At 44.6% G+C, this 20383-nt stretch overlaps 1 long non-coding RNA gene across 1 annotated transcript in view; it reads right to left on the bottom strand.

The window, feature by feature from the left end:
• Nucleotides 1-7023: 7023 nt before the first annotated feature.
• LOC102008027 overlaps nt 7024-20383 on the bottom strand; it is a 98058-nt gene continuing 84698 nt past the window's right edge. The window contains exons 5-9 of the long non-coding RNA XR_001232002.1: nt 18591-18710; nt 16261-16370; nt 13219-14536; nt 11795-11905; nt 7024-8172 (exon numbers count right to left, since the gene is read on the bottom strand). This is a non-coding gene — a long non-coding RNA (uncharacterized LOC102008027). The remainder of the gene's footprint in view (nt 8173-11794; nt 11906-13218; nt 14537-16260; nt 16371-18590; nt 18711-20383) is intronic.

Here is a 20383-nt window from a genome sequence, read left to right on the forward strand (position 1 = left end):
TGTTTGGGCAGTGAACCTTATATTTTGTGATTGACCCTATCCAGAAGTCAGCTTCAGCTCTCTTCTGTAAGAACCAGGTGGATCCAGGAAATATTCTGCTGCCCAACCAGAAAATTAAATGAGAAAGTCATCAGGCTCTGAAGCCCAGTATTCAGACACTGAACAATGTAGAACCATGAGCCACTTTTTCCCAATAGAAATAGTTGTTCTTGAGTATTTCTATTCTTGCAATTCTTGCAGTAGTAATAGATAAACTGCAGCCCCCCAAAAACCTGAGTTCTGTTCCTAGCTCTGGCTGTGTGACTTTGAGCAAATTTATTAACCATTCTCCGCTACACTTTCCTCACTTAACTTGGGGACAATAGTAGGTCCTACCTCACATGTGGTTGCTTAATGAATTCATATATGTAAGTGCTTCAGAACATGCCTGGAAGTAAGAGTGATACATATATTAACTTTTATTATCAATGTATTCTAATGCAGTCCAACCTGGGTGTACAGGATTTACAACAATGCCTTCAAAGAATAACTGCTAGCCAGGTGGCACCCACTGCCTGAAACCCCAGTTACAGGGGCAGCTGAAGCAGGAGAATTGTTTGGACCAAGTTTGAGATCTGCCTGAATAACAAAGCAAAACCACGTTTCGAAAAAACCAACCAATTTTGCCAAAGCTTTATTCCTCTTGAAAATAGTTTTCCTATTTTTACCACCTCCCTACCAGCTACCCATCTCCTGTACACACCCTTCCTATTAGCTCATCTTTCCCTTAAAAGCAAAGGAAATTACATTTAAAAGCCTTTTGGAATTATACCACTCAACAAGCTCATAAAAGTCACGAAGTGCAGAAGTTAGACTCCTAGTAATACATGAAGTGGGTGTACAGCTCTGACAGATCATTTTAGAGGGTGCAGGGCAGCCTCTTCTCCCTGGCTGAGGACTGAATGCTGGCCCTGGGGCACAGTGGGCAACCCCTTCCTGACAGCCTCTTCCAATACCCAGGAGCAAGCTGGAGGCCTCACTAGCTGCCCCCTCCTGGCCTGCTGCTTTTTTCTCACAGATGCCACCTGTGGACCCTCGCTGGAAGGACTGCTGTTCCAGCTCAAACTGAGCCATCTCCTACAGGCAACGCCTCAGAGGAATGGGATCAGAACCCCTGTGGGCTTGCCCAAACACAGAGTGCTGGGCCCTTGCCTGCCACAGCCCCGGACCCAGGAGCTCCGGGCTGGGTCAGCCCATGTGCATTTCCCACAGCTCCAGGGGCCAACACTGCTGCTGGTCTGGGCCACAGCTCGAAAATCATGTAGGTATCTTTCTCTCACTTCAAATGTGCTTCCTTCCCTTCCATTCTGTAGAGCCCTCCTAGACATACCAAAAAGGAAACGAAAAATTCCATTCATGAGTGCACATGAATCGTCGAAATGGGACATAAAGTCATTCAAAACCCAGCACAGGTCTGACAAAACCAGATGCTCCTTGTCCCAGCTGCTGCGTCCGACCAGCCTCCATGCTGCATCTTCTGGTTCCGCCCATGTTTGCGCACAGATGCCGAGCCCTGTGTGTTCCTAAGTCTCCGGCCCTGCTTGCTTATCCACACTTCTCCTCCTCCAGGCAGCTGTGGAGTCCCTGACTGTCTTCCTTGCTAAGGTTCCATAGTCCCGGTGCTGAACACAGCGTGGGTGTTTAACAAATGCAGTTCACTGATAAATAGCGTGTCTTCTCCTACCTGGTATGCAAAGGGAGCAAGCTGATGAGAACTTTAAACTTTTCATCAAGACCCAAGTGTGTTTATTTTTGCAGTACTAATACAGCCAAAGGATGGCTTTCCACTCATATATAAATATGTGCTATGTCGCCAACCAGCATTTTAAATGCTTTGATGCCATTCTCAGAAATGCCATCTGTGCTGCTTCTTCTCACATAGCTACCAAATGAGTAATGTAACACAGGGGAGTTTGTTGCCATTCTGATAGGGAATTACATGAATTCAAGCAATATTGGTGTAACTGCACTCAACACTGATTTTATGGGACATTTGTGGATGTATACCAACTACATCTTAATCTTTCCAGAATTAAATAAAGGAAGGATATTGGCTCTGAAGGCTATTGGTAAAAATATTTTCTGAGAGTTAATAATGAATCCAGAAATTATTCTTAGTTGCTGATTTGCAAATCACATGAATTAAATGATCAAAGAATGAAATCACTTTTGTTTCACCCACTGAACAACCAAGAATTGAACTTCACTGAGTTAAGGAAAGAATAAATTATCAGTCTCTCCCAAGCAACCAAGGGAGACTAGAGAGCCAATGAGAAAGCAAGTCCTCTGAGGTCTAGACTACACACTAACCAATATGACACTGGAGGTCAAATATTTACCCCATTCTGTTGAAAGGAGTCAGTGTTATTTCTTGGCCCATTCCGTGTGACAGTATGTAGCCTTTTAATAGATTTTTGTCTTTTAAAAATCTGAGACTACAACTAACTTTCTACTGATCCTCTTCTTTTCCAATCATTAAATTAGGGAGAATTTGGTTGGTGTATTCTGAGTGTCTTGGTTACTTTTCTCTCGTTGCTGGGACAAAATACCTGACACCCAAAATGAAGGAAGGAAAGGTTTATTTCACTTACAGTTTGTAGAGGTTTTAGTCCATACTTGGCAGGTTACAAGGCAGAGCGGCACATGGCAGAGGGCTACAGCTCATGGCGGCAGAACACACCAAAAGCAACAAGCACAAGAGGGAGAATGGCCACAAACAGCCTCTTCCTCTCCCTTACATATGCAAACTAACCACCCCAGGGCGGGTGTAGCTCTCACACCCATAATCAATCAAACTCTAAAAGCCTGCCCCATGACCGCATGAGGCTTTCGGGGGACACCCAGACACAAACCATAACACTGAGCATTTTGTTTCTTTCAGCTTAAATCTTTCTAAAGTTCAACCAGGGACCAATAATGAGTTGTAACTGAGAATAAGGGTAGGTTATTTCTGATTTTTTTTACAAGGGATTTCATGCTATTGTTGCTTTCATAATAAAAGGTGGTGACATCTGGGTTGGTTTCCTTCTCTGGTCCACTTCCCATTGTTGCTTTTACTCATCCAAGTCTGTTCTTGTTTTATAAAAGAAGCTCTATTCTTGCACTTGAGCTAGCCTTTTTTTTTTACACAGACCACATAATTATAGGCAGTACCCTTCTTCTTACAATTAATTAATTAATATTTTCCTCCAAAGCAATCAGGACAAGAGAGGATAAAAAGAAATCTTTTGCCTATAAAGGTTAAAATTGCGTTTTGTCATATTAAATATTAAATACAGATTTAAGGCCAGTCAGACTCTTGGCTTGTGGAAGGGAATTTAAGGCAGGGCTGTACATGAAAAATGCTAAGAACAATCTAGGTCAAAAAAATCTGGAAGGGAGATTCTCCTCAGCCATTCCAAAAGCAGAGGTAGAACTGACTTGAGGGAAACTGATCAATAATGGGGGCCAATTCCAAGAAGGTGAGATTCAGTCCAATTCAACCAGAGCTAGGAACTATAGATAATGTGGAAGCAAAGGTTGACATAAACCTGGTCTTTAAAAATGGCAGAAAACACTAAAGGGCTGAGCAGAGGTCTAAGCAAAATGTTTTGTCACAAAGCATTCTATTCTTCCCACCCAAGATTTTGTTGTGGTTTATTTTCTAAATGGCATTGAATTTTCAGTTAATAGAGTCCTCCTAAACTTTTGAATCAGCAAAAGATAGTAATTAAGCAGTGTGTTTTTATTAATAAAAACAGATTTAAAAGCTTTTTAATGTGGCTTTGCTGAAGAAATTCCTAGTGAGAAAACTACACCTCTTTACTTGTTTATTAAGTTTAACTTTGTGAGATGGAAAAAGGAAACTAAGAACTGAAGTGGAAAAAAGCTGGAATTGAGCCCATTGTTTGTACTTTATAAAAGAATGTTGACAGTGCCAATGAGCATTTGTTCATTTGCTGCTAGATTCATAGAGGGGCAACTCTTTACATGAAAATTACTAATTGGGGGTGTTTCAAGTAGAAACTTCCACAATTTGTTTTTACAAATCCTACATTTGTAACTGTTTGCTTTACAGAGTTAGTGCCTACTGCAAAATCAATTTTGTCTCCCTCTAAACGTCTTCACAAGTTCCCAAATATTTAATTTCATTCATCAGCAAACTTTCAGAATCTCAGCTATAATATATCCATAAATTTCTGAAGTCATGTTCCTTTGAAGTTTAATGCTTTTGAGAAAACATGCCTCAGAGACTGTTCAAATTCTACGCCAGTGTTCTGAACTGCTCTGAGGGTACCGTTCTCTAGGTTGGATGTAACCTGGTAAAATGATAGAATATGCACCTGAGCTTTGGAACCAGACCGATTACAAGTCCTGGGCCACTGTTCAGAGCCTGGGTGATCTATGAGAGTTTATTCAACCCTTCCAAACCTCACTTCCTCATTTATAAAAAGGGGATGGCAGTACTGCCTCCTGGGATTACTGTATAAATTAAATATGATAATGAGTGTAAGCTGCTTTGACAATGATCAGCATCTAGTTAACCAATCAATAAAATACTTAATTAGTATTTAGTTGATGGCTATAACTTCATCACTTTAAGTCCTCCTTTCACATCAGTTGAAAAATATATGGACATTTCCCTTGGAAATGGCTCACTTCCGTCACCCTGCAGAGCAGTCTACTAGGCTGCCACAGCAACACAGCACAGACGAAGTGACTTAAACCACAGAAATGCAGCTTCTCAGAGTTCTGTGGGTCAGAAGCTCAAGATCAGGCACCAGACTTCGGGTTCTCCTGAGCTGCCCTTCTTGGTGGCCTTGCAGATGGATGGTTGCTTCTTACTGTATCCTGTGGCCTTTTCCCTGATCCTGTGAGTCCCTGGCATCACGCTGTGTGCCCTGATCTCCTAGTGTTTCCTCCGGACACCAGGTATAAAGGACACCAGGTAGACTGGATCCAGGCCTCTCTAACATGGGCTCATTCTGACTCAGTCACCTCTAAAGACCTTGCTGTCAAAGACAGCCACATTGTAAGTGAAGGAGCTAGAATGTCACTGCATGAACAGGGGTCACAGATCAGCACAATACCCTGCCCACCCTGTCCTCCTAAAGCCGGCCCTCCATACATGCACAGCATTTGCACAGTGTCTACTCCAGTTACCCGCCTGCTTCTCGCAGTGCGGATCTGTACAGAGTAAGGCTTCACGAGAAGACAGTAACTATTTCCTAAGAACTCAGGTTCATGAGAAAAACAGACAATTTTGTAAATTAACAATTTCCTGTAGAAGAGTTAAGAAAATGGCAGATAAAAGAAACCTTTTGTGTTGGTTTGGTGCTTATTTTTGCAAGGGGAACAACATAATACAGGACACATACTTCATATGATTATTTATAAGCCACCCAAAGAACAGTATACAAAAGAGGGCAGGGAATCTGTCCACACACTAAGACCAAGGAATCCAGCTGAGGGCCTGGATCCCACAACAATGTCCTACATGAGTTAAGCTGAATACCCAGAGCTCATAACAATGCCTCCATGAATCCAACTGGAGGCCCAGAACCCATGACAACATCTCATGCAGACCTGTTTCACGGATCTCCTGGGAAGGCCCAAAGGTCAGTAGTGGAATCTACAAAGTCTGTGCCAGCAGGGAGAAAGATCTGTGCTAGCAGGCTGAGGGATCTGCACTGGAGCCAGGAAGTGATGCTCAGAAGAACCAGAGCTCCCCCAAAAGGTACCACAGCCATCCTTGGCAACAGTGAGGTCTCGAGCTCCTCCAATGATCAGGATGGTTGAGTTCCCATCAGGGAAGCCGACGCAGCAAGCTTTTCCAGGAGGCTGGCAGTGCACCATCTTCCCCTCTGGAATGAGGCAGCTATGCTCAAAGTGAGGACCAGAGTTCTCCAAAGTGAACTGAAGCCATTCTCAGTGCCAGCGAGGTCCCGAGCTCCTTGAAGGATGAAAACAGCCAAGTTCATGAGGAAAGCCAGCTCCCCACAGTCTCTCTCAGCTCCCAAAAGCCTGCTTCTTCTTCTCCAGGTCTGCTTCTTATGCTGCTGGCAACAGTCCTCAGGTGGGCCTCCCACACCCAGCACCACAGTTATTCAGTTCAGCTGAGGGTTATAAGTTGACCACCAGTTATCAATCTACTACACCTTTTAAAAAGATGATGCTTTGGAGGATGAATAGGAGTTTGCCAAGTGGAAAGGATGGTAGCTGAGGGAGCACCCGTTTCTAGGTGGAAGTTGGGGGAATAGGAGAATAAATGGTGGGAAAAGTATTCCTGCTACTAAGGGTCCAGGGAGCACCCAGCTGTCCCTGGCTGATCACGGAGCATGGCTCTCGGAGTCCAGACTGTCCCTGTCCACTCCGCCTCTTCTTGGAGGTGACAGTATGTGCCTCAAGAACTCACTTTCCTTTCAGCCACTAGACTTTCTCGAGATACTCACTTTTCTTCCAATTTACATTCTTTATCCCTAAATGATTTGCTTATAAAGTGATAAAAAAGTGTTCCTCTGAAGCCAGCCCAGGGAACACTTCCACTTTCCCTACATCTTCTGCCTTCTTGGCGGCCAGGGTGGGCGTGTCCGAGCTGAGCAAGGCTGCCCAGCGCTGCACTCTTGCCGCTGCCCAGTCACCAACCCGCTCACAGGACAGTGGAGCAGGCGTCACTCCTGCCCACACTAGATGGGTGCACAAACTGACAGGCACAGGCCACAACCCAGGCCACTTGACTTCAAACCCACGTCCTAATGCCAGGTGCTGCGCTGGCACTAGTGAAGACATGCCTGCAGACCTGTTGTGCAACAGAAAAAAGTTCAGGAATAGTGACCGTTTACATAGGGAGAATTTTCTCAAATGTAACAAATAATACTTAGCCAGGCATGGTGGCTCATACCTGCAATCCTAGCATCCAGGAGGCTGAGGCAGGAGGATTGCCAAGTTCAAGCCCAGTTTGGGGAACTTAGCAAGACCCTATCTCAACTTAAAAAGGGCTGAGAATGTAGCTTAGTAGGAAGGCCCTGGAGTCAATCCCCAGTACATTAAAAAAAAAAAAAAAAAATTAGAAAAGTAAAGATCTTAGAGATATAGCCTAATTTTAGAGCATTTGCCTATTATGTAAGCCCTAGATCTGATCCTCAACACCATCAAAGCAAGCAAGCAAGCAAGAAAGTTCTTTGTGAGATTCTGCCTTATTTCTTAATGTCATGTTGTCCTATTGTCCTCTGTGTTATGAGATGATGAAGTTGAAAATAATAGTCATTTTTTTCTCAATGTCCTAGATACAAAACAAAAAGCAAAAAAGTTGGCAGGTCAGTTTTTAAAGTTAAAACCTTTATTCTCATCCCCAGAAATTGAAAATCTAAAATTCACCTGGGTCAGAGCATCTCCTTCCCCATGAGACACATCGCCCTCTCTGTTGCTCATGTCGCACCTACTGTAATCGTGAGTTTTCAGCTTCTCGTTGCCTGGCTTTGATGAGTTACCTACTCATTTCCCCAAGCTTGGACCTGTTTCTCTCTAATGTACTTGTATTTACAGGAGGAGGCTAAGTGAATAAATAGTTTAATGGCTTTCGTCTGCCACGGCTTAGTGAGAGTAAAACCTCAGGCTTTTCATATCATAACTTGCTGGAAACTTCTCACACTGGAGACCTCAAGTCATAACACTGTGAGGGACCCCATTTTGTTCTCAGAACTGCACGACTTTATAGAAGACATTCTTCAAAGCTGTTTGCAATGTGCTATGTTAGTTTCCTCTCCTGTGGCCTCTCATACAAAGGGGTCTTATGAAGGGATTAAATGTGGCTGGGTGCAGAAGTACAGTAAGACCTCTGTCCCATGCTTTTGAGAGTGGACGCCATAAACAGGGGCTTCCTTTATAAGGGTTCCCTGCAAATGGCTGACTTGTAGTTTTGTGGCCAGTAATAACCTCCTTCAAAATAAACCACTTATACCATCTGCTTGACAGCACCCTATCAATTATACCTGGAATGTGTGGGTTTTCCTCCTGGCAAATGTCTTCCACTCAACAAGACGATAAACGGAAGGAGGAGCCCAGGCTGGCAGCACTGGCCCTTTGCCTGCTGTCACCGTGGCCACTGCACTTGGCTGTCTGCTCACCTCAGCCATTCCTCAAGCAGGAAAAAGTCTGTAACGGAGAAGAGGAGAATCGTCTTAGAATTTCCAAGACCAAATGCAGCGAGTTTGGACAGCAGAGAAAACTGGAAACTGGGGGTAGAGGTCAGAACAAGCAGGTGGAGGAGCTAGAATGAGCCCTCAGCAGATGCCAGTGAGGAGAGTGTTGGTTGTGCTTGGAATTTTGATTGCTGCACCACAGGAGACATGGACACAAGAGTGGGAGAGGGATCTAGATATTATTTCACATCTGGCAAACATGTTTAGCAGTCACTACTTAGACCAGAGGCCAATATTGGTTTTTAATCCCTCCCTCAAAAGGTACACGTAGGTAGGCACCCAGGGTGACACAGACTTGCTGAACAACACAGTGCTTCCCCTTGGTTGTGATTTTGCTTTCCACGGCTTCAGCTGTGGTCCCAAGCACTACAACCCAAGGAGGAATTAGGATGTTTTGGGAAAGAACACACTGACATAATTTTTGCTACAGTGTCTTGTTATAATTACCCTACTTTATGTTATTCTTTTAATATTACTGTCCCTAGTTTGTAAATTAAGCTTTATCCTATGTATGTACAAGGAAAGACACAGTATATGCAGTAGGGGGAGTGATACTAACTGCAGTTTGAGACTCCCTCTGGGTCTTAGAATGCATCTCCCATGTATCAGAGGGAAGAACAGGAATTATCTACCCTAATTCCCACCCACAGCGATGTGGAGTAACTCAGAGTCCACCGAGAACTTGAGAGAAGCCAACCATGTGAGCGTCTACTGCATCTGCTAACACACTCTCATCCGCTCACAGCAGAAGGCGAGCCCCCTCTGCTGGAGTCAGGGAAGGGATGAGGGGAACTGGCCAGGTCTCCCCAGTGCAGTTCAGGCAGAATGTCCCCTAGGGAAAGTGAGGCCAAGATGTGCAGAAAAGAAGAAGCAACCGCAGAACACAGAGCCTAGGGGAGCTCTCCCACGAGGTCAGTTTCTGTGAGCAACAACTTCAAACTCCAACAAATGCAAAAAAGCATGCTCAGATCACAGTAAGAAGCGACTGTGTCTGAAATGTATTCTGAGGCACTGTGCCTTCAAATCACAGTTATATCATTTCCTTTCACTTTACTTAACATAATAGCCACACTATATCTTCAAACTGAATTGAACTCTTCTCCAAAATAACTTTTTATTCTTAAAAATGAAAACAAAAGTTGGGCATGGTGGCACACACCTGTAATCCCAGCACTTGGGAGGCTGCGGCAGAAGGACCACTGTGAGTTCAAGGTCAAGCTGGACTATATAGTGAGACCCTGTATCAAAAACCAAAAAATGAAGAAAGAAAGAAAGAAAGAAAGAAAGAAAGAAAGAAAGAAAGAAAGAGGGAGAGAGAGAGAAACAAAGGAAAAGAGAAGAAATCAATTAAATAGGACACCAAGAGTACAAAGAAAAAAATCTCGAAAAGAAAGTCCCGTGTTTAGGAAACGAGAAAATTAAAATGAAAAGAAAAATTCTTGTACCTATACTAAATGAATCATATTATATCAGGTGCCACACAAGCCAAGGTTTTTTGCAAGGAAAGTGCAAACAGGACGGCTTGAAACTAAAGCCTTCATCCTCTAGCCAGCCGAACTCTCGCGGGGTCCATCTCCGTGACACCCCAGTTCACTGTTCTTCCTTTTTAGAGGACTATTCAAGGCACTGTTGCTGACAACTAGAAAACATAATTGTTAGGATTTTGTGAGGAAGAGACATGTAGTTCCAAAACATTAAATTATATACTATAAATATATACAATCTTTATTTGTCAATTAAGTTTGTTTTTTTTTTAAAAAAAGGTCCGGCTGCTGATGTAGCTCAGTGGTAGAGCACATGCTTGCATGCTTGAGGCCCTGGGCTGGGCTCAGTTCTTAGCACAAAACCAAACCAAAAGGTGTCTCTGCCATGGAAGTGCAGAGGGGGAAAGACGCAGACAGTCATCCGGATACTTGTCCCACTAAAACCAGTCTACGGTCCTCACTTTGTCCTCAAATGGGGGGCTCCTCACGACACTGTGGAACTTCTAGTTTTTCTCTAGTTTGTTGGAGATACTTATTTTGGTGCCTGGGCCCAAGCCTTTACAAACGGTAACATAAAAAGCCTTCTATTTCATAAGTTTAAGAACTGAAACTGTGGAGAAATGCAAAGGGAAAAATGAAGAACCCTCATCAACAGTTGCCTCAAACTTACCACATTTCTCCTTCTCTGATTCTGTGCCCCCCTTTCTATTCTCCCATAATTTTTTCCGCATATCCTCCCTGGAGCCTACAGTGAATACATCCCTCCAAAACCTAGAAATTAAGTACCACTGAACACTGTGCCAATAATCCAACAGTCTTATGATCAGCTTCTGTTAGGAACATGGACAATGAGTGTGGAGTGTAAGAACAGGCAAGCACTGTGTGCCTAGCTGTCCAATCTTCTAAAAAGAAAGAACAGTGAACTGGGGTGTAACAGAGATGGACCTCTGGGAGAGTTTGGCTGGCTAGAGGATGAAGACTTTAATTTCAAGCCATCCTGTTTGCCCTTTCCTTGCAAAATTTCTTGGCTTGGGTGGCACCTGATATAATATGATTCATTTGGTATAAGTACAAGAATTTTTCTTTTCATTTTAATTTTCTCATTTCTTAAACACAGGGCTTTCTTTTTTGAGATTTTTTTTCTTTCTACTGTTGTCTTATTTAGTTGATTTCTTTTCTTTTTCTTTCTTTTTCTTTCTCTTCTCTCTGTCTCTCTCTGTCACTGTCTCTGTCTCTGTCTCTCTCTCTCTCTCACTGCATGTCATGGTTTGTACACAGAAGTCCTCCCAAGGCCTCAGGCACTCGGAGGGATTGGGCACTATGGCTGGCTTGGCATTAGGAGGTGGGGCTGGTCCACAGAGGCAGTTACTGGAACTGTGGTTGGGCAGGCTATGTCTGCCGCCCTGGCTCTTGCTCCCCAGCCCCCCTCTCTCTGCTTCCTGCCATGGGCAGCCTCTCCCGGGCTATGCCCCTCTGCCATTTGGGGCTGCCTTGGAGAAGCCAACTATGAACTGAAATGTGAGCCAAAATAAAGCTCTCCTCTTTAACTTGTAGGTGTTAGGTTCGAGTCTCAGGGACAAGATTACCCCCCAGTTTAGCAACCTAAAGCAATAAGCACACATATCTTATAGCTTCTGTTGCTCAGGAATGGAGAAACAGATTTCACTGGGTGGTTCCAGCTCAGGGTCACTCCCATGGCTGCTGATATCAGATGTCACAGAAGCTGTGGTCATTTTGAGGATCACCTGTGGGGGCATCCACCAAGAAGCTCCCTGAAAGCACTCTCACCCAGAACGGCCTCCATCCTCTCCACATAGCCTCAGACCCAGCTCTGTGTAGCAGGATAGCCTGGGCTGACCTATCTGGTGGCTGGGGAGAGAGATGCAGAGGTGGAGAGAGGGGGAAAGGAAGGACAAACGCAGAACACATACAGAGAGAACAATGGCGCAAGACCAAGATTGGAGCCAGTCTTTTTATAATTGAAATCCCATCAATAACACCCACCACATTCGGGGGGGGGGGGGGGACATGCAGACTGTGGATAGCAGCAGATGGGATCTGAGGAGCCACTTCAGGGACTGCCTACCATACCTTGGCAGGCTCCACGCACTGGACAAAGATGGACTCATGCAGACATGCATGGCAGGCGTATGGAAATTACAGCACGTTCTGTGACAATGGCAAAATGGAGATACTCTGAAACTGCAGGAAAAGGAGAATTTAATCTTATTTAGGAGGTCCTGGAACATCTTCTTCAAGAAAGTAAAGTTTAAGTGAGGTCTCAAATAAACCTCAAAAATGGTAATTCCAGCACACAGGCCAACACAGGCAAGTGGTCTGGGGTCTGAAGGAGCATTCAGATCACACGAGAGCTTCCAGGGCTTCTAATTCCGTAAGTTTGGGGATGGCAAGAATTAACAGTTCCAGTGATGCTGGCGGCTTGGACACAGGACTGCACTTTTGAGAAATACAGACTTAAGCAAAGGACTGGAGATAGAGCATATTTGGAAAGGAATGAATAACTTTTATCTGTCAGGTTGAACTGGCTAAATTTCCGAATCCTTTTAGATTCACTGAAAATAAAAAGTGTTAGTCCATACTTAATGAATCCCAAAATTATAAGTTCTAGGTGTTGAGAAGAATTTGGAGAATGTGAACTTTTCATTTTACAAATGAGGTAAGTGGAGTAGGACATGGGCTCAGACAGGCAGAGCTGTCGTGTAAAATCAGACAGTCTGCATGGTTCTCTCACTCAAGGGTCCCTGAATGAGACATTCTAGGTCCTTTCCCTTTGGCATCTCGGTGCTTTCTGTCTGAGATGAGCCAAGGAGCTTGTGGTGACTCTCCCACTAGAACACTCAGTTTTAGCAAATACCCATGCCCACACTTTGTTATGAAAGAAGGCTGAAAGAATTACTGAAATGCTTGCCTGGTTCCCTGAGCTGAGAAGCCTAAGCTGAGCCTCTGGTCGCTCTCAGCCTCCACTGTCCGTTTTCTTTCCCAAGAGCTCACATGCACAAATTTAGCTACCTAAATGGCTCTTCAAAACTTGGGTTGGGGGTGCTGCTCCTTTGTAAAACCCAAATCATCAGTAAAATTATCTAAGAGCAAACTGGGTCAAACCCATCTTGACTCCAGAAACACACTTTCTTCTGAATGAGAGTAGCGAAACCCTGTAGTTTATTCTTTGCAACAAGCACACAGAATTAGTTTGGTGTCTTTGTTCTGTTGTCTGAGCTGTTGCCACCTGTCATTTGCTTGTACTGTGTGAAACAAAATGGAGACAGCTTTGAACAGCCCGAGGAAACCTCATTTGCACGTTCAAGTACAAGTGTGTTTATCATAGTTTCCTAAGCTCTGGCTTCCTTTGCCCTGACCCCTCCTCTAACTCACAGCCCCACTCTGACACACGTTGTCACTCCCCAGCATATGGATAGGTTCTTCCAACGCGACAGAGATTCTAAAGGTGATTGAATGATTACTCCTTTCCACCTGTGGGCTCTGAAGCAACTTACTTATGCACAGTTGTCCTCTGTGCTGCCATCCTGAGAAGTCCTAGACTTTACAGCACCCACGTCCTCCTGAGAGTGAGGCCCATGCTGAGCTTTCACAGGAGCAAGGGGAGAACGCACAGATGGAGACAGGCTAGCTGCAGCTCCTCTCACACTTTCAAACACTCAGTTCCTGAGCACAGGTTTGTTAACGTACAGGAGAGGATGCCTCGCAGCTAAGGTCTTCCTAGCAAAGTTGGAGAAGAATGGCAAACTGCAAGTCCATTGTTCTCCTGCCTTTATTAACTCAACCAAAAATTGTCTTCTCTTCTCCAGCTGAGCGGGCATCAAGAAGCATCCCCTCGGCGAGCGCACAGTCAGATTCTGCCTTACTTTCCGGCTCTTTGGCTTTGGCCAAGTTGCTTAGCTTCTCCAGCTCTCGCCATCCTCCTCTGGGCCTTGGATTGCTTGCCTGTGTGAGCTGCTGTGAGAGGCAGGGACTCTGAACATCAAACTCACCCAGTGCTATCCCGTTACAGCAGGTGCTCAGAAATGGTAGTCACGACAGCTCAGGCAGTAAGTCAAACACATGATTTCCTTCCCAAAGAAGCCCGTCAGTTTCGTGATGTTGTTAGCAGCTTGATTTTGATTTCCACTGGCTCAGAACCGCTTTGGTGTAACCTTCTCTTGATCCTAGCCAAACTAGAGAATCCGAAGCTGCCTGCACATTAGTCTAGGGTTAGTCTCTGCCTGAAAACCTGTGAAGTGCCCAGCATGCTTTCCCCAATTAATAGCAAGTTATTAACAATGTATTTTATCAGTCATTAGTGAGCACCGCCAGAGAGGACTCAGTCCCCCACATTTTCTGGGATCCCATAGAAATAATGTGAAGTGCTGGAAGTCGAGGTATCAGCAACTGACACTGGTTCATCTAAAGCAAAAGACACCTTTTTAAGGAAAGGAAGCTGTGGTGCACACAAACGCAGACGAGACTGGCAGGCTGCGAACCACCCCATCTTCCCTGGGAGGCTCTTCCCTCTACCCGCTGTTCATCAGCCTTGATTTCGATGGGGGGATTTTTAGTCAGCTGCCTCGATCATTTTGGCACAGACAAAAATCCTTTAAAAAATGTTACACTTCATCAAAGTGTATCATGAGACTTCACGGTCATTATCTCAATGGCCGCTCTGATGTGCTACAATTGGCAGAGACACAAGCGGTAGGGGGTGTAGGAGAAGAAAGCCAGCGCTTCATGTGGAAAGCTGGCAAGCCTCGCCAAGCTTCTGTCAACAGCTCCACGGTCTGATCCGATGCACTGAGCGTGCTGATGATGCTCTTGTTTCTGGAGGAAGTAAACAAGAAAATGAATTCCACCGCGCAACACAGCCTCTTTGTATCTTCAAAATGGTGTGACTGGACTCGGGCCAGTCGTGCTGAAAGTTGGGCCATTTATGTCATCGGGGCCCCAGTACCGATGGAGGCTTTGATTACAACTTGGACCCGGCTATAAGATCCTTCAGGGGCAGCCACTCAGCAAATAAAGGCATTGATTGGTTGTTGGGTCAATTTAGCCATAAGGGTACAGAGCATGGCTCTTTGAAAAGCCTAATGGATTAGCTACACAACCAGTCCCACTGCAGGCCTTATTTCTCAAGAAACTCCATGACAGTTTTCCAACTTGGCAGGGAACTCTTCCTCCAGAGCAAGCTTCAGAGCCCTTCTTATTATCAATAGTGGGGCTCAGAGGATTAGACACAGTGGGCTTTACAATTTAATGAAAACAGCTGTTGAAACAACAATTAAGGCAAACAATAGTTTGCATGGCAAACTATTAATTATGTAAAGTTATGCAGAAAGTGGAACACTCTTTTATTCAGAGCCCTCTAACATTGACTAAGGACATCCAGAGCCACCTTCCATTCCTTTCTGTGGCTCTAAAGTGGCAGGAAATGGGGGTCCTTGTAGGAAGGGGCTCCACTGAATGTGGTGCTGAATGGAAGCAGCCCTAGGCTGCAGCTCTGCTGCTGGGAGAGTAACACATTCAGGAAAGGAATATTTGTTAGATTTGCCTGACCTTGGGTACCCTGGGTCTTTTTTGATAACTCAGAGATGCGTTTTCCTATCTGAAATTGGATTTCAGCCTTACTGGTGGCATCTCAACTTACTCTTATAAAAACAAACAAACACCATTTCTATAGTATGCCCTCTTTCTGGCCTAGGTTCACTCAGAGGAAGTGACTCTCGGCGAGAAGAGGAGTCTCTTGTTTTTTGAACTAAGTCAGTTTTAATTACGTGGTCCCACACTGACTCTCCCCCTCCTGCTCCTGCTCCCCTTTCACCTCTGTTCCCCCTCCCCTAAAGGCACAGTTTGCCTCTCCTTCTGCTTGCTGGGGCTTTTAAACTCATTGCTCTCTCTCTGCAATTTCTATCCTTGACTAGCAGTGCTGGGAATTGACTTAGGGCGCTTTGCCTACCCTGTGTCCCACATCTGACGTTCTCCCCCAGTGGGAATCACCAAGCCAAGAAGTCCCATTAAGAAGGTTATTAACTGTATACGTAAACATTGCCTCCTGTCTACAGTTAGATTTTTTCTCCTCACTTTCAAGTAACTGGTTTTAACAGTATTTCCAGCATGCCCAACACCTTTTATTTGACTATATTGTTTTAGAAGGGCCTTTAGGAATTTAGCTAATTTCATGCTGGAACTTATTAAGTGGGATTTGACACTCTTTGATAATTCCAATAAACCATTATTCAAGTCTCACTCCCTTCAGGGCAAGAATGAAAGCTTTATTAGTCATAAGGTCTCTATTCTAAACATGTCACCTGAATTTAGGACTGCATCTGAGCCGACATGCAATTGACTTGCTGATTGAGTAGAACTTTCTCTGAAACTCCCAAGAAAGCTGTCATTGGTGGTCAACAGAGGGACAGCATCTACTGTTTCTGAACATTCTTTTTGGACTTTCATATGCATTTTGAAATAATTTAGCAAATTTAATTTATCGACCTCTGATAAGGTTAATAAAATGAATAACACACTCATATGTCCACACATGTACCTACATACTAATTGTCTCCAAGGTAGCAAATTCTGGCTTTTCTTCACCCAGGACAGAAGAATAAAGAATAATCTTCCCTTCTGAGAAATAAAAAAATCTTGAGAGACTCAATCTCTAAAAAAAAAAAACCCAGAACATAATTGAGTGTGCAAATGAAATTCATTGTTAGAGTCAGAAACAATAATCCAATTAGCATGTATTTGTGTAACGCCTTTAAAATCATTCTAAACTCAAAATCACATTCGTCTTTGAAATCTAATGCCAACCCGGTGCCCCATCCCAGCGTACCCCGGATCACACTTTGCACTTGAGATTACAAAACAGCATCCAGATTGCAAAAGCAATTATTTCAGTTATCCAGATGTGATTTTTCAATCATTCTAGGAATTTTTTTAGCGGTTCTTATTCCATGGCACTGCTCGCAGCTCTCATGCTGGCACAGTGCTTACATCTCTTCATTATTAATTCAGCTCATGGAGCTTAATTGGACAAGGCTAGAGCGAATTTGACAAACATCACAGCAGCAGAAAAAGCAATCACTCTTTCAAGATGAAAATTTGTTTGATGTCTTACTGTGTAACTCATTTACTCTCCTCAGGAGTCATGTGACCTGAATGTTAATCAGCCATTGATTGGTTTCTCTCCTTGGACAGTCACGTGACCTGAATATTAATGGACTGGCACTCTGTCACTGTACTGTTAGGCAACCGCGTGATTGGCTGCCAGGTTAAGATACAGAGATAAGTAGGTGCTTGATGAGTACTTGACAGAACTTCACAGAAAATTAAGGCCCTAAAATAGCATGCGAAAGTCTTGTCAAATCAAGCATGATTATCATTGAATGCTTAAAGAATTCATCATCGGCATGAAATTGATATACTTCAGTACCAGCAGGCCCTGTAGTCAGCAGGGACTCATCAGATTTTTATTTATATGTGTTCACCAAATCACATTAATTCTGAGAGCTAAAACATGCTAAGGATGAAGGTTATTTTCTGTTCAATCTAATTTATCTATGACAATAATCATCACTAATAATGTGTCAAATTGGATTGCAGTCATTTTATGCATGCATGCTGATTTGGAAAATAGTGTTAAACCATCCCACAGTAATTAACAACCGGTAAAGGTATGCTGGCCCGACGTAATCAGCATATCTAGATGGAAAATTAAGTTTTATAGAATGGATTTATAGATACATATCCTTATTTAATTCAGAATATAAATTATTCCTGGTAAAAGCCGACATCATTTTTATAACACTATTAAAGCCAATAACCATTGAGGGACTCGCATTCTTAATTTGCCCTATCGTTCATTTTTTCTCTCATTTTCCACAGTTAACTTTCTAATGGATGTCATTTCTTTATTGGTAAGTCCTCATGTTCACAGGGTCTGGTAGGCTGAGAGATGAATACATATGCCACGGCTTAGCGTTAATCATGGCTGAAGGCAGCCACATCTCCCTCTTAATGCACAGTGCTCCGTAATTACTGGTGGGGTTGGAAAGTGGGCGGCAGGGAAAGTACACAAAGGGGGGTGGTGCTACACTTTGGCCTTTTGGGGTTTCTCCATTATTTCTCCTCACAAAGGGACAATAGGAAATTTTGCAGATTAACTCATAAGGGATTAATGTTTCTTGGGGCATTGTTTAAGCCTAAATTGCTTTTGTTGGAATACCTTTTATGGAACAGAAGGTTTTTTTTCTTCTTTTTCTGTTTTAAATAACCCCCTGGCTTATAATAGCATTACTGGAGTAATCGAATAGTGTTGTAATGAAATCTTAAAGAAATGTTTAGACCCTTTGGTGCGCGGGCTACACTGTGTGAGAGGAAAATCACACTCCCCAAGAAAGGAGAACGTACACACATAAACGGTGGTTTCTTTCCCACAGCTCCTCACCCCATCTTAATCCCTGGCTACCAGCCCTGCCAGGATTCTCTCCCCCTCTCTCAGGAGGTCTCTTTATTGATTAAATGAATCTGCTCCAAAGGCTGGCTCCCAGGCTCTTTGATCTAATCCGATCTGATTTTATCCTATCGCTTCAGCAGGACATCGGGGAATTAACAATAAGCAGCTTTGCCACAAGTGTTTAATAACTCAACACAATCTCCTTATGGCTGGGAGCTGCTCAAGTTCCCATCCAGTCCGTGCACACAGTGGAACAGATTGGCCGGCCCCCCTGAACCCGAGGAATTTCCATGCACTGTGAAACTAATCACTTCAAGTTTCTGGATAAAGCACACAAAGCAGATTTCAGCATCTTAACAAACTGGAAAAAAAAAACCAAACCAAAACAACAGCAGAGGGGGAGGGGGCAGAAAGAAGACTCACCTTCCTGCTCAGAGGAGGTGGCCCAGGCCTTCGGGGTTAAACACTGCCACCACCCACCAGGGCCTGGACGAGGCAGGCGCAGATCACACGCAGCACTTCTCTCTTCGCCTTATATTTCATCTGAGTAAAATAATCAGGGGAGGCTCAAACCTAGCAACACTCCAAACCCACGGCAACCTTTTTCTCTCACTGCAGGGGAGGTGCCCTGTTTCAACACAGGCCTGGCCGTGGTCCTGGGGCAGACTGTACTGGTGCAGGGCGCTGTGTTAAAGGAGGACCCTATGTCCTGTCCCGCCCACTGTGGACAGTGAGATGTGAGTGTGGCCTGGATTTCAAACCAGCACGCACACATGAGGGCTTGCAAGCCACCAGCCTGCTACAAGCAGCCAGGCCCAAAATGCCAGGTCTTTTCTTTTTTTTAAACTGCAGGCTGCCTCCACCTACAGCCCTCTGTGTAAATGGCACAGGCAGAACTTGCTTGATATTTTCTCCCTGGCACAAAACAAAAACAACAGTGCCCCTCTTTCCTGTCTCATACACACCATCCAGAGTGCACCTCTCCTCTGAGGTAGAAACGTCCAGGGCCTGGCAGCCGCTCACCCTTCTGTCAGCCCAGCTGGGAGGCGGAGATGCCCGCCAGGAGGGAAACAGGCTTTTGAGAGCTGCTGGATTATTGGTGCCATGGGGAAAATACCACTCCAGCACTAATCTACAATGAAACATTTTTTAGCTACTCTGTTTAATACCTACTGTACACCAGAATTACCTATGAAACCACATTTCATAACAAAGAAACAGCCTTCTCTCCACCACTGTCACTGCTCTCTGCTACTCTGGCAGCCTATTTCCCCTACACGGCAGAACAAGGAAGGGCCGGCTCACCAAACCTGGGGCAGAGGCGATCTGCCCACAGGTTTAGACCAGACTGCGCCTGCCTGTGACAGTGGGATCTTTGTTCCTACCCCCTGAGGGCCCAGGGTACTGGCAAATTCACAGATTCAGCTGGGTGCATTATTATTCTTTTCCTAAGTAAAAACATTTATTTTCATATCCTTCTCCACCCACATCCATTCATTAGTATTTATCCAGATTTTCCCCCTACTGTCTATGAGCCCAACATTTTGAGACCCCTGCCTTCCTACACAAAAAAATCTGCCGTGAGTCTGTGGCCCTCTCAGTGTGGACTGGAATGCTGGCACCAACAGTGCAATTATTTCCTCTTTGGAAATGCCTTTTCCCTTACTTTTTTTCTGTTCTCCAGATAAACTATGTCATAACAGAAAAATCTCTGTGAAGTTCTCCAAAGAACTCTGTGCTGTTTCCAGACCCTGGGACTATAATTATGCCTGTATAATTAAAGCAGAGAGAGTGTCCCCTGCCAACTGTGAGCACCCCTGTTTGCATCACAAAGAGACAGCAGACGTACTCAGGAAGGTTCCAGCCAAAGTCACCCAGAGGGCTGCCTGGACTGGCTCTGCCTGGACTGGCTCTCTAAATGTTGTCCCTGGGCTGGGAACAGTGAGGGCCAGGGGAAAGGACAGCAGGAGGGAGGACAGGGAGCTGAGCCTCAGCCAGAGGCCTTTCCCCTGGGCATGATGTCGGAGTGCCATGGCTTGGGGGCAGTGCTGGCAGGAGTCAGCCGGCCCGGTCACTTCTGCTGCAGCTCTGTTGTGGTGGCATGGTGGCCTCCTGAGACCCCCAGACCTGAGCTCAAGCTCGAAAGTTCAGAGCGTTAGGCCAGGGTGCAAACACACTCCTGCCCTCCAGCAGCACAGGAAGATTCTTCTCCCTGC

The sequence above is a fragment of the Chinchilla lanigera genome, unplaced genomic scaffold (genome assembly GCF_000276665.1).
Source record: "Chinchilla lanigera isolate Chin_1 unplaced genomic scaffold, ChiLan1.0 scaffold00129, whole genome shotgun sequence".
Lineage (NCBI taxonomy): Eukaryota > Metazoa > Chordata > Mammalia > Rodentia > Chinchillidae > Chinchilla > Chinchilla lanigera.